At 40.5% G+C, this 14,202-nt stretch overlaps 3 non-coding genes across 3 annotated transcripts; all 3 read right to left on the reverse strand.

The window, feature by feature from the left end:
- Positions 1-709: 709 nt before the first annotated feature.
- Positions 710-803, reverse strand: LOC117701101 (small nucleolar RNA SNORD116). The gene has a single exon (XR_004605629.1). It is a non-coding gene; the product is annotated as a small nucleolar RNA SNORD116 (small nucleolar RNA).
- Positions 804-2,568: 1,765 nt separating this feature from the next.
- Positions 2,569-2,661, reverse strand: LOC117701262 (small nucleolar RNA SNORD116). Its single transcript, XR_004605670.1, has one exon. It is a non-coding gene; the product is annotated as a small nucleolar RNA SNORD116 (small nucleolar RNA).
- A 10,285-nt stretch (positions 2,662-12,946) lies between these two features.
- LOC117701253 (small nucleolar RNA SNORD116) lies at positions 12,947-13,035 on the reverse strand. The gene has a single exon (XR_004605667.1). It is a non-coding gene; the product is annotated as a small nucleolar RNA SNORD116 (small nucleolar RNA).
- Between the last annotated feature and the right edge of the window lie 1,167 nt (positions 13,036-14,202).

Genomic DNA, 14,202 nt, shown 5'->3' on the forward strand with positions numbered 1-14,202 from the left:
TTGTCTCTTTGTGTCTCTGTTTCTGTATCTCTCCTTTTCCCTCTCCCCATTTCAACCTCTTCTCTTTCTCTCTCTCTTTCTTCTCTCCCTCTTTTCCCTCTCTGTCTTTTTCCCATGTCTAGCTAAGACTGTAGGCTCTATTTCCTCTGTCAATCTATCTGTTCTCTTTCCAAGCCAGCAGCTCAGAAATCTTTCAGGCTGCAAAGGACACAAAGTCTCCTTGGTCACCACCTGATGACATTACAGTCACACAGTCCCTGAGACATGCTAAGACATCTGGCCACATTGTACCTGCAGCCAGCATTTGAAAGTCACTGTGTAGCAACACAAAAGAGTCACAGTTTATGCCAAAGCTTCTGAGAAGCCTGAACCCACTATCAGGAATTCCAGTGTTGAGACCCAGTGGCTTTGGTACCACTGTGCATCTTACTCCTGCCTCACAGTCTACTGTGAACTTGCGCTGCAGGCCACTACTTGGAGCTGGAAGAATTACCTATGGAGTCCCTGCAAACCAATTTCTCAACAACCAAGAGAGGATCCCACTAGAGCAAAATTGGCTGTATTTTTCTAGGCCATGGTTTCTGTCAGAGTAGACAAAGCACAGGCCCATCTGTAGAGGGTCTGGCTAGAGCCTGAGAAAGGCAAGGCCAATAGAGTGCTTGGCAAGCCTGTGTCTGACGCCCAGAAAACATGGGTGACCCAAGGTGCCGGACCTCAGTCCTGATGACAGAAGCAGTAATGAGTTTTCACTCATTTTGTTCAGATTTTCCAAGGAATGTTTGACTGGGAATCATCATAGATCCAAGCACGATGGAGTGCCATGCACAGAGAGGATCTGGGTAGTCTGGGGTGCTCAGGCTTTGGGAAGAGCATGGAATTGCAAGACATTACCCATCCATTACAAAAAAGAAATAAGCCTAAGCTCCAAACCTTGGAGCACCAGGAGGCCCTAAGCATGCTGCATGTCCCAAATGGACAGGATGCAGGGATGGCAACTTCTTTCAGTTCCACCAAGATCTGAGGCCCTTGAGTCATTGGGTCATTCATGTGTTCCTTACATTTGTCCTCAGACTTTCTCAAGAAATTCAGGAAGACCGAACCAATTCACTGAAGACTTTGTCAGCCACTGTCAAGCCTCATCCATTTTTGTGTGGCCATTTCCCCTTGAAGTCACCCATGGCCCATGCTATAAAATGAATGCGACCCTCATAAGAAAGCACAGAGCACATGCCACCATTACACTGGGACCCATGCAAACCAGAATAGATGATGGACTTGGTGTTTATTTTGGCAATGCTAGACAACACAAGTGTCCTCGGCACTCCTGCTTTTGACAGCCTCTTGGCCCTGACCTTCAAGATCTGAGATGTTTTTTCTCTCAAGGCTTGGCTGGAGACAAAACATGCCCTTTGCTAGAAAGTGCCTCCTGGGCACTCACGTAACTCCATGGCCTTCAGGATGATATCTGAGCTGCTCTAGAGAGACATAGCACATTCCAGGAGCTCCCACACATCAACTTACTCCACCAGAACCTAGCACAATCTTGCCAAATAACTGTGGGTACTGCTCAAAGCATCATGGCACATCAAAAAACCTAACAATGACAATCTCATATCTTTGTGTCTAACCCAAGGGAGAATGAGGAGGAAGCTTTGGCCAACATCACCAGCAAAACTCTGCCTCTATAAGTATCTCTGCATACCACTTGAGCATCTTCCATCATGGCTACAAAGCTACTTGCTTCAATACTACAGGGTCATAGCATGAGACTGAATTCGACCTCCTCTAAAGTTTCTGATATCCAGCATATGGGTAGCAGGCTTTCTTTGGCAATAAGCACCACCTGTTTTTTATTTGTCTCTGTTTCTCAGGGTTCCTTCTCTCTGTATCTCTCTTTCTCTCTCTGCCTTTCTCTCTGTCTCTGTCTTTGTTTCTATATGTCTCAGTCTCTCTTATTCTCTCTCCCCCTTTCTCTCCCCATCTCTTTCTCTCTCACTATCTCTATCTCCCACTCTCTCTCTCTCAGTCTATCTGTCTTTGTGCTTGCCTGTAACTCAGAGAGTGGCCTGTCCCTTTCTCTGTTAATTTATGTGTTCTCTTTCCCAGCCCATAGCCCTGGAACCCTTCACACTGCAAGGGACACAGAGTCTTCATGTTCACCACCTGAACACTTCACATGCACACAATCTGTGAGACATTTTAAGGCATCTGGCCACATAACACCTGAAGCCTGCACTCCATAGTCTCTCTTTGTAGCAACCAAGGGGTTATAATTCATGCAAAGCTTTTAAGAAGCCTGAATCCACTGTCATGCATTCCAGTGTGCAGCCCCACCTTTCATGCCACTGCTCATCCTGCTTCTACCTCACAGTCTACTCTGTACTTATGCTGCAGGCTACACCTTGGTGTTTGCAGGGGTACCTCCTCAACAATGGTTTCTAGCAGAGTAGGCAAAGCACAGGCCCATTTGTAAAAAAAGTCTGGCTATAGATTGAGGATGGCAAAGCCAATAGAGTCTTTGGCCAGCATCTATATGTTGCCCAGAGGGCCTGTGTGACCCATGGTGCTGGACCTTGGTCCTGATGAGAGTAGTGTTACTGAGTTTTCACTATTTTGTTCAGATACTTTAAAGAATGTTTGACTGAAAATCATCATAGAGCCAAGCAAAATGGGGTGCCATGCACAGAGAGGATCTGGTTAGTCTGGAGTGCTCAACTTTTGGGGAGAGCAAGGAAATGCAAGACATTGCCCATCCATTACCATAGTGGAATGAATATAATCTACAAACCTTGGAGCATCAGGAGGCCCTAAGCCTACCCTTTGTCCAGTAGGGACAGTATGCAGGTATGGCAGCTCCTCCCAGCTTCACCAAGACCTGAGCAACTTGAGTCTTTGGGCCATTCATGAATGTCTTAACTTTGACCTCTGGCACTCTCAGGAGACTCAGGAACACCAAACCAATTCACTGGGGACTTGGTCAACCACCAAAACTCTCATTTAATGTTGTAGAGCCTTTTCCTATGGATTTCACTTATGGCCCCTGCTGGACATGGTATGTGACCCTGAGAGGACAACACAGAACACATGCTGCCATTAGAGTGGGACCCATGCAAACCAGGGTGGATGATGGGCTTGCTGTTTATTTTGGCATAGTTAGACCACACAGCCACCCTCAACACTCCTGCTCTTGCCAACCTCTCAGCCCTGCCCTTCCAGATTGGGGATGCTTTTACTCACAAGGCTTGGCTGGAGACAAAACATGCTGTTTGCTATCAAGTGCTTTCTGGGCACTCACCTAACTCCATGGCTTTCAGGATGATATCTGAGCTGCTCTAGAAGGACACAGCACATTCCAAAATCTCCAACACATCAACTTGCTCCATCAGAGACTAACACAATGTTGCTAAGAGAATGAGAGTACTTGCATTGCATCATGGCAGAACAAAAAACTAACAATGTGTATTTCAGGACGACTTAGCTAACCCAATGGAGAATGAGGAGGATGCTCTGGCCTACTTCACCTGCAAACATGTGCTACCATAAATATTTTCCAAACCACCTGAGCGTCTTCCACCCTGGCTACAAAGCTACACTGTTCAATACTACAGAGTCATAGCATGAGCCAAAACTCGACCTCCTCTAAAGGTTCTGATAACCAGCATATGAGTAGCAGACTTGCTTGTGCCTTAAGCACCACCAGTTTGGTCTCTCTCTTTGTGTCCCTGAATTTCTGTGTCTCACTGTGTCTCTCTGTCTCTATTTTCTCTCTTTTTCTCTGTTTATCCCTTAATCTCTCTTTCTCTATTTTCTGTCTCTTTGTATCCCTCTTTGCTTCTCTCCCTTTCTCTCTCTCTCTTTCTCTCTCTCTCTCTCTCTCTCTCTCTCTCTGTCTCTCTCTCTCTCTCTCTCTCTCTCCCACTCTCTCTCTCTCTCTATTTCTCTTTCTCTCTCTGTTTAAACCTTTTGAGAACCAACATATGAGTAATAGGCATACTTTGGCCCTAAGCACCACCCTTATTTTTATCTTTCTCTTTTTTTCTCTTTTTTCCATATTCTGGGCATCTTTCATGGTATATGGGACACAAATTCTTCCTGGTCACCACCTGAATTGATCACAGTCACACAGTCCCTGGGACATGCTAAGGCTTCTGCAACGATTGCCTGGAAATCATCATAGATCTAAACACAATGAAGTGCCTTCCACAAAGATGATCTGTGCCTCTGTTCGTGCTCATTCTTTGGGGAGTGCACAGAACCTCAAAACCTTGCCCATCCATTATCAGGGATGAATTGGTTTATGCTCCAAACCTGGGAGCACCAGGATGCCCTTAGCCTATTTCATATCTTGTTTATACATGATGCTGGTATAGCAGCTTCTCCCGCCTTCAACAAGACCTGAGTACTTTGAGCTCTTGTGCTGTTAATGTGTTCCTTTCTTCTGACCTCAGGTGTTCTCAGGCAAGTCAGCAACTACAAACCACTGCACTCTTGGCTCATTGTGGCTCCCAAGTTCCTCAAGAGCTTCTCTCTCCTCCTCCTCCTCCTCCTCCCCCTCTTCTTCCTCCTCCTTTTTCTTCTTCTCGCTCTGTCTCTCTATGTCTATTTCTCTGTCTTGCTCTTGCTCCCTCTGTTGCTCTTGCTCTGCTAGCCACTTCCACCAGTTGCCAGCATAGATTTCTCAAGGGAATAAAGCACTTCTCAAAACATTTAACCAGATCAAGACACTAATAAGCTCAATCAGTTGGTCACCTTCTTTACCCCAAGGGAATATGTTGTGGCAGCTCTGATCAAAATATATTAACCTGTAAACCACAAAAAAAGTCTTCTGAAACAAATGGATTTTACATCTATCTACAGAAACATTTACCATAAAATCAAAGAATATACCTTCTTCTCAGCATGTCATGGTACCTTCTTTTTAATTTACCATATAAATGGACAAAAACAAACCTCACCTGTTCCAAGTAGACTTCAATAATCTCACAAATCCTATAAGATCACCATGGTTATAGGCTTATTTTAAATAACAACAAAAACAAGAGAATGCCTTCATATGTATGGTAGTTGAACACCTCTATACTGATCAGATTTGAAATAAAGAAATAAATTTAAGACCTTTTAGATTTTATGGAAATAAAGCCACAACATACACAAAATTATGGAACACAATTAAAGCAATTCTAAGAGTAAAACTCATAGGACTATGTGCCTTCATAAATAAATTAGAGAGATCATACACTATCAGTTTAACAGCACTTTTGAAAACTCTAGAACAAAAGGAAGAAAATATAACCAAGAGGTGTAGAAGGCAGTAAATAATCAAACTCAGGGCTGAAATCAGACAAGTAGAAATACAGACAACTATATAAAGAATCAATAAAACTAGAAAGCAAATCTTTGAGAAAATCAACAATATAGATAAACCTTTAGCCAAAAAAACTACAGGACAAGAAGACAGTATCCAAATTAACAAAATCAGAAATGAAAAGGGACACATAACAACAGGAACTGAAGAAATTCAACAAATCCTCATATCCTATTACAAAAGCCTATATTCCACAAAACTGGAAAATATAGATAAAATGGATGAATTTTCTATACAGATATCACATGCCAAAGTTAAATCAGGATCAGATAAACCATCTAAATGGTCCCATAAACACTAAGGAAATAGAAGCAGTCAGTAAAATCTTCCAATCAAAAAAATTTCCTGGACCAGATGGTTTTAGTTCATGATTCTATTAGACCTTCAAATAAGACTATCAATACTATCAATACTTCTCAAACTATTTCATAAAATAGAAACTGAAGGAACTCTACTCAGAACATTTAATGAACCACACAAAGACCCAACAAAGAATGGGAACTTCAGTCCAGTTTCCCCTAGGAATATCGGTGCAAAAATACTCAGTAAAATTCTCACAAACCAAATCCTAGAACACACCAAAATGATCATTTAGTATGATTAAGAAGGCTTCATCCCAAGGATGCAGAGATCATTCAATATATGGAGATACATCATAAATAATCCACTACATAAACAAACTTAGTGATAAAAAGCACATGGTCATCTCATTAGATGGTAAAAATGTCTTTTACAAAATACAACACCTGCCGGGCGGTGGTGCGCACGCCTTTAATCCCAGCACTTGGGAGGCAGAGGCAGGCAGATTTCTGAGTTTGAGGCCAGCCTGGTCTACCGAGTGAGTTCCAGGACAGCCAGGGCTATACAGAGAAACCCTGTCTCGAAAAACCAAAAAAAATTAAAATAAATAACACCCTTTCATGTTAAAAGTCTTGGAGAGATCAGGAATTAAAGACCCATACATAACATAATAAAAGCAATATACAAAAAGCCAATATCCAGCATCAAACTAAATATAGAGAAACTTGAAGCAATCCCATTAAAATTAGGGACTAGACAAGAGTGTCCTTTCTTTCCCTATCTGTTCAATGCAGTACTTGAATTTCTAGCCAGAACAATTAGGCAACAAATGGATGTCAAAAAATACAAATTGGAAAGAAGGAATTCAAGATATCCCTTTTTGCAGATTACATGATCGTATACTCAAGGTACCCCCAAAATTCTACCAAATACATGTTCAGCTAATAAACAACTTCAGCAAGGTGGCTGGATATAAAATTAACTCAAACAAATCAGTAGCCTTCCTATACTCAAAGGATAGAGAACCTGAGAAAAAAATTAGGCAAATGACATCATTCATAATAGTCACAAATAAAATAAAATATCTTGTGATTCTAACCAAGAAAATGAAAGATCTTTCAAAAAACAACTTCAAGTCTCTAAGGAGAGAAAATGAAGAAGACCTCAAAAGAAGGAAAGATCTTCCATGTTCCTGAATCTGCAGGATTTACATGGTAAAATGGCCATCTTACCAAAAGTATTCTACATATTCAATACAATGCCATCAAAATCCCAACACAATTCTTCACAGAGAAAGAGCAATTCTCAAATTTATCTGGAAAAACAAAAAACCTAGGATAGCAAAAATAAATTATCTATCAAAAATAAAACAACTTTTGGAGAAATTATCATCTTTGATCTAAAGCTGTAGTGCAGAGCAATAGTGATTAAAGCTACATGGTATTGTTACAGAGACAGACAAGCAGATCAATGGAATATGACCTATGGTCATCTGATCTTTGACAAAGAAGCTAAAACTATCCAGTGCAAAGAAAGCATATTTTACAAGTAGTGCTGATCCAAGTTGTGGTCAGCATGTAAAAAAATGTAATTTGATCTATTTTTATCTCTTTGTATATATCTCAAGTCCAAGTAGATGAAGAAATTCAACATAAAACCAGATACACTTCATCTAATAGAAAGTAAAAAAAGAGCATCAAACACATTGACACAGGAGAAAATTTCCTGAACAGAACACCAATGGCTCAGGCTCTTAAGGCAACTATTGACAAATGGAATCTCATAAAAACTGAAAAAGCAAAGGATACTGTATGGCAAAGGATACTGTCAATATGACAAAATGGCAACCTACAGATTGGGAAGAGATCTTTACCAAACATACATCTGATAGAGGACTAGTATCCAATATATACAAAGAACTCAAGAAGGTAGAGTGCAGAGAACCAAATAACATTATTTAAAAAGGGTACAGTGCTAAACAGAAAACTCTGAACTGAGGAATCTCAAATAGCTGACAAGTACCTAAAGAAATGTTCAGCATCCTTTTCCATCAGAGAAATACAAATCAAAACAACCCTGAGATTTCACCTCACACCAGTTAGAATGGCTAAAATCAAGAACTCAGGTGACTTTGGACACTTGCAAGGATGTGGAGAAAGAAGCATTCCTCCATTGATGGTGGGATTGCTAGATGGTACAACCACTCTGGGACTCAGTCTAGGGGTTCCTCAGAAAATTGCACATAGTGTTACTTGAGGACCCAGCTATACCACTCCTAGACATATATTCAAAAAATTCTTCAACATATACCAAGGATACATGCTCCACTATGTTCATCGCACCCTTATTTATAATAGCCAGGAGCTGGAAAAACACAGATATCCTTCAACAGAGGAATGGATACAGAAAATGTGGTACATTTACACAATGGAGTACTACTCAGCTATTAAAAACAATGAGTTCATAAAATTCACAGGCAAATAAATGGAACTAGAAAATACCATCCTGATTGAGGTAACAAAAGAACGAACATGGTATGTACTCACTGATAAGTGGATATTAGCCCAAAAGGTCACAATACCCAAAATGCAAATCACAGACCACATGAAGCTCAAGGGAAGAAACAACAAAGTGTGGGTGCTTTGGTGTGTCTTCAAAAGTGGAACAAAATTCTCACAGGAGCAAATGTGGAGCAGAGACTGAAGAAAAGGCCATCCAGAGACTGTCCAACCTGGGGATCCATACCATATACAGTCACCAAATGCAGACACTACTCTAGATGACAAGAAGTACATGTTGACAGGATCCTGATATAACTGTCTCCTGAGAGGCTTTGCCAGAGCCTGACACATGCAAAACTGGATGGTCAAAGCCAACCATGGAGACCCCAATAGAAGAGTTAGAGGGACTGAAGAAGTAAGTTGAAGGGGATTGCAACCCCATAGGAAGAATAACTATATCAACCAACCAGACCCTACAGAGCTCTCAGGGACTACACCATCACCCAAAGAGTATACATGGAGGGACACATGACTTAAGATGCATATGTAACAGAGGCTTTCCTTATCTGTCATCAATGGGAAGGGAGGCCCTTGGTCCTGTAGAGGTTTGATGCCTCAGTGTAGGGGGGATACTCGGATGGTGAGGCAGGAGTTGGTGGGTGGATGGAGGAGTAGTACCCTTATAGAGGTAGGGGGAGGAGGATAGGATAGGGGTTTGTGAAGAGGAAACCAGGAAGGGGGACAATATTTGAAATGTAAATAGTTAAAATAACCAATAAAAAATATTTAAAAATGAGGACATCATGAAATTTTCATGGAAATGGTTAAAACTAGAAAATATTGTCCTATGTGATGTAACCCACACACAAAAGTATATATACATGGTATATACTCACTGATAAGTGAATATTAATTAGAAAGTACAGAATACCTATGACACAACCCACAGACCATAAGAGGTTAAACAAAAAGTTAGACCCAAGTAAGAATGTTTCAATCCCACTTAAAAGGAAAACATAATAATCATAGGAGGGAGTGGAAGGGGGGCCTGGGTAGAAGATTAGGAGGAGAAAAGAGTGTAGAGAGGTATAGAGTAGATCAGGTATAGAGGAGACAAGAGAGAAGCCCAGATGGCCAGGAGAATGAATGGAAATATGCAGCTGTGGGCGGTGTGGAAGAAACCTCTAAAAAGCCCAAGATGTAGAATGTGAGAGGTTCCCAGGAATTAATGGGGATGACCTTAGCTGAAATGTACAACAGTGGAGAGAGGGAACCTGAAGAGACCACCTCCAGTAGATAAATAGGGCCCCTCACCTACCTATCTTCAAAATTTTTGACCCAAAATTGTTCCTGTTTAAAAGAAATGCAGGGACAAAGTTGGAGCAGAGATTGAAGAAAAGGCCATCCTGTGACTGACCCAACTTAGGATCGACCCATGGACCCCCCAGCAAACTCTGACACTTTTACTAATGCCATGTTTTATTTTTGGAGATAGGATCCTAACATGGCTGTCCTCTGAGATGCCCTACCAACAGCTGACTGAGATAAAAGCAGATACTTACAGCCAACCATTGGATTGAAGTCAGGAACTATAATGGAAGAGTTAAGGGAAGGACTGAAGGAGCTGAAGGGTATGGCAACCCCATAGGATGACAAACAATATCAACAACCTAGACTCCTGGGATCTACCAGAGACTGAGTTATCAACCAAAAAGCATGCATGGGCTGGTCCATGGCCCCCAGCACTTATGTACCACCTTTTCTACATACACTGAACCTATTAGAAGAGAATGTAAGGGGGTAATTTTGAATTAATAGATATCAAAATATCTTCATGAACAAAACACAAATATCATAGGCTCTAAGATCAAACATTTATACATGGGACCTCATGAAACTGAGAATCTTCTGTGCAATGAAAAATATCCTCAACACTACAGATGTAAGCTCATAAAATTAAAAGATATCTTCACCAACTTCACATCTGACAGAAAGCTAATATCCAAAATACATAAAGAACTCAAGAAAGTAGACAGTAATAAACCAAACATTTCAATTAAAAAAAATGAGGTACAGATCTAAACAGAGAATTTTTAACAGATGAACTTCACTTTAAAAACTGTTTTAAGTTCTTAGCTAACATTCATAGCCTATCAGGGAATTTCAATTCAAAAGGATTTTGTAATTCCATCTTGCACCTATCAGAATTCCTAAAATAAAAATCTCAAGTGCCAGCTCATGCTGGCAATCATGTGGACCAACAAGGAATGCTTTACAGTGATGATGGTGGTGCAAATTTATACAGTCACTTTAGAAGTCAATATGGAGGTTTCTCAGAACATTGGAAATTAATCTACTGCATGACCTACTTAGAACACTCCTGGTCATTAAACCCAAAGGATGCTCTATCCTATCATAAAGACACTTGTTCAAACCTGTACATAACAGATATATTCATAACAACCAGAAACTGGACACAATATTGATTTCACTAAACTTAAGAACATTTTTTTTAATGCAGTGCATTTACACAGTGGAATATTACACCACTGTTATAAACAATGCCATCATACATTTTGTAGGTTATTGGATAGACCTAGAAAAAAAATCATCATGAGTAAGATAACCTAAATCCAGAAATACATAGTATGTACTCCCTCAGAAGTAAATATTTTCTGTAAAATAAAAGACAATCCTGCCATAGTCTACAGACCCTGAGAAGCTAAGTAAAACTAAGGGACTAAGGTTCCCTTAATGCAAGAATCTTTATGGAAAGGTGAAATAAAATAAATTTTGCAGATGGATTCAGGGTGAGTAGAACTGTGAATTAGAGGAGTCATGGGACAGACAAAGGTATGAATAAATACTGAAAAAATCTATTTGAATTGGGGGCATTTTAAAGGCAATCTGGAAATGTAGTGCAATGGAAACTCCATAGAATTTATGAGCATAACCTTAGCAAAGACTCCTAGTAATAGCAGACAGGGCCTGAACTGGCCATTTTCAGTAGAAAGGAAAGACCTCAAGGTGAGTGATTAGGATGACAACATGGTCACAAAACCTTCAGCTTAGTTTTTCCTGCCTCAAGATTATGCTGAGACAAGTGCCTAGTAGAAACAGGATCAGTGAGACCAGAGAGATTTCATGCAACAACTGATAGGAGTAAATGCAGGGTACCACAACCAAACATTAGGCAGATCCTGGGGAGTCCTCCTGATAAGGATTGAAGGAATCAGGAGAATCAGCAGACACACTAAGAGAATATACTCCATAGAATCCCTGGACTAGGACTCATGGGATATTGAGATATCATGGAACCTGTAGCTATCTTACCTAGGTCCTCTAATGTGCATCATGAATAAATAGATTCATAGTCTTGTGGAAATCCTAATCATAAGAGCAGGAGAAGTCCCGGACCCCTTTGCCTCCTTGTAGGACCCTTTCCCATTTCCTGGGTTGCCTTTCCAGCCTTGATATATTGATATATGCCTAGTCTTATTACAGCTTGATATACCATATTTGGTTGATATCCCAGGAAAGCCTGCTATTTTCTGAGGAAGGCAGAGGGGAGAAAGGTGAAAAGAAAGGAGTTTGGAAGGTGTGGTGAAGAGGAAACTGCAGTCAGGATGTAATATATAAGCGAATAAAAAAAAATAAAGAAAAAAAGAAGGTCCCTCAGGAAACACTGACCACTTAGTATTCTATTAAGGGAGATCTTATCTCAATATCTATCAGTCAGGAGCTAGAAATCAGCACTGACCATATTCACTAGTAAAACTATACCTTCACTAACATCTCTCAACACCGCTTGGGCTTCTGACATCTCATTTGCCATCATTGTGTTAAAAATTCGGTCCTAGTAAAGGGCAATGGTCAACTTGCTCAACAGCTTACTCTTACACTTTCCCAACAGTAAGTAGCAGATTATCTAGGCCAATTTGTCAACAACAATCTGCTCTCTTTCCGTTCACATCCTCTTACTCTCTCTCTGTCTCTTTCTCTGTCTGTCTTTCTCTGTGTATCTCTCTGTGTCTCTCTCTGTCTCTCTCTGTTTCTCTTTTCTTCTCTCTCTCTCTCTCTCTCTCTCTCTCTCTCTCTCTCTCTCTCTCAATAATACTATTTCTGACATTGAAAATATGTTGGTCAAGAATGCTTAAATGATAACTAGTGGGCAATAAACTTCCAAAAGATACTGAAATATACCAAACACAGTATTACTCTTACTCTCTTCCCAAGCAGGGTACATGAAAAAAACATCCTGGTGGGCAGCACCATAGTCTGCCCTTTCAGCTACTTAAGAAGTTACCAACATCTAAAGAAACCACACTAACTCAGGCTTTAAGAATTCATACACCAGGGCAAATTATTCCTATACCCTTGACTACAGTGTCTTTCTCTGAAGCAGTACTCCAGGGCTGTAATAAACTTTAAGGCTTCTAAGAAGCCTACACACAGGGCCTGGCTGGCACCCCCTGTGTCTGGATTCAAGCTTTGGGGCCACTGCTACTCCAATTTATGATTCAGTCTTCTCTCTGCCAGCAGGTCACTCCCAGGATCTACCAAAATTAGCATTTTTTTGAGACTGCACCTCAACAAGAGCACAGAGATGATACCAGCAAGCCCTATATGGGTTGTTTCATCAGTACCATACATGATAGCAAAGTCTTACATAGATAGGCCTCTCATCAAGGTGTCTGACTATAAATAAAAAAAGAACAAGAGCAATACAGTGGATTATAAGCCTGTCTGACTCCAGAGGACGTGGGTGACTGAATGTGAAAAATCTCAGTCTAGACATGAGTGGTTGTCTTAAGTAACCACTCATTTTGTTCAGCTTTCCAGGGAATCTTTGAGAATCATCATTGATTGAGACACACTATAGTGCCCTTGCACAAAGCATTTTAAGGTACTATCCAGAGTGTGAATATTAGTGAGTATGAGAAATTCCAAAACTTTCATCATCAAAGAACTTTCAAAGTCACTAAAACTGTCAGAAAACTAAAAAACTTTCGTAGTCACTAAAACTGCTGTAGGTCTAGACAGGACTAAATGAAATTATGGTAGGTCCTTGTAGCTCAAGGAAAAAATGCTAGACTCATTAGTAATTGAGAAATTCAAATAAAGCTTACCTTTAAACTCTAGTGGTCCTCAGGTAAGGCAGACATACCAAGCAACTTGTCTGGAGTACCATTCTAATATTGTCACCCCCTCATCCAAAGATGTTTACCACGTATATCTGTACGGTGTCTGTAGGCCCCACAGAATGTGACCCTGAGAAGACAGATCAAAGCACATACCTTAAATACAGAAGGACAAATGTAAATTTGTGTGTGTGGCCCTAGCTGAGTCTGAACCTGAGTGTCATGCCTGCCCCTCCTCAAACCTATCTCTCAGGCTTGCAAAGTCAGTGAGGGTTTTGTTCCAGGGTTTCCTTGGGAATAATGTCATAATGTTATCAAGAGCTTGACCTAAGCTTGTCTGTCTTCCTTGCCTTTAGGATGACCTCTGTACATGTCTGGAGTAACAAAACCAATCCTAAGAGATGCAACACATCAAGTCACTCCAAAACATCTATCTAAACATTCAGAAAGACCACAGGCACCCCTATGAATTCATAATTCCTAATACTTTCTGAGAAGCTTTAGACCAATGGGTCCAACTTTTTCACCTATTTCACTTCCAGTTTCCCAGGAGTTCGTTACATACTTTCTAAGGCAATATGAAGCAACTTCAGCTCTTTGTCTTTAGTTATGTCTGCCTCTTTCTGTCTTTCTATATATCTATCTACCAATATGTCTGCCACTAAGCACTTTTTCAAATGTCCACCAAACTGGAGACAAAACAAATCTTCCAAAAAATATCACTAAAACTTCAGATTATAACACATTATATTGCCATTCTTCTTATAAAGTTCATTCAGACTCAAGAGAGACCCTCCAACATACTGCGGGTGTGATGAAAAACACAGAGCAATCCCATCCTCTGACCCAAATATTGCCTTCAAGTTTTAAGTTTGAGAAAGGAGTGAATTCCAAA

Source organism: Arvicanthis niloticus, chromosome 1 (genome assembly GCF_011762505.2).
Source record: "Arvicanthis niloticus isolate mArvNil1 chromosome 1, mArvNil1.pat.X, whole genome shotgun sequence".
NCBI classification, from domain to species: Eukaryota; Metazoa; Chordata; class Mammalia; order Rodentia; family Muridae; genus Arvicanthis; species Arvicanthis niloticus.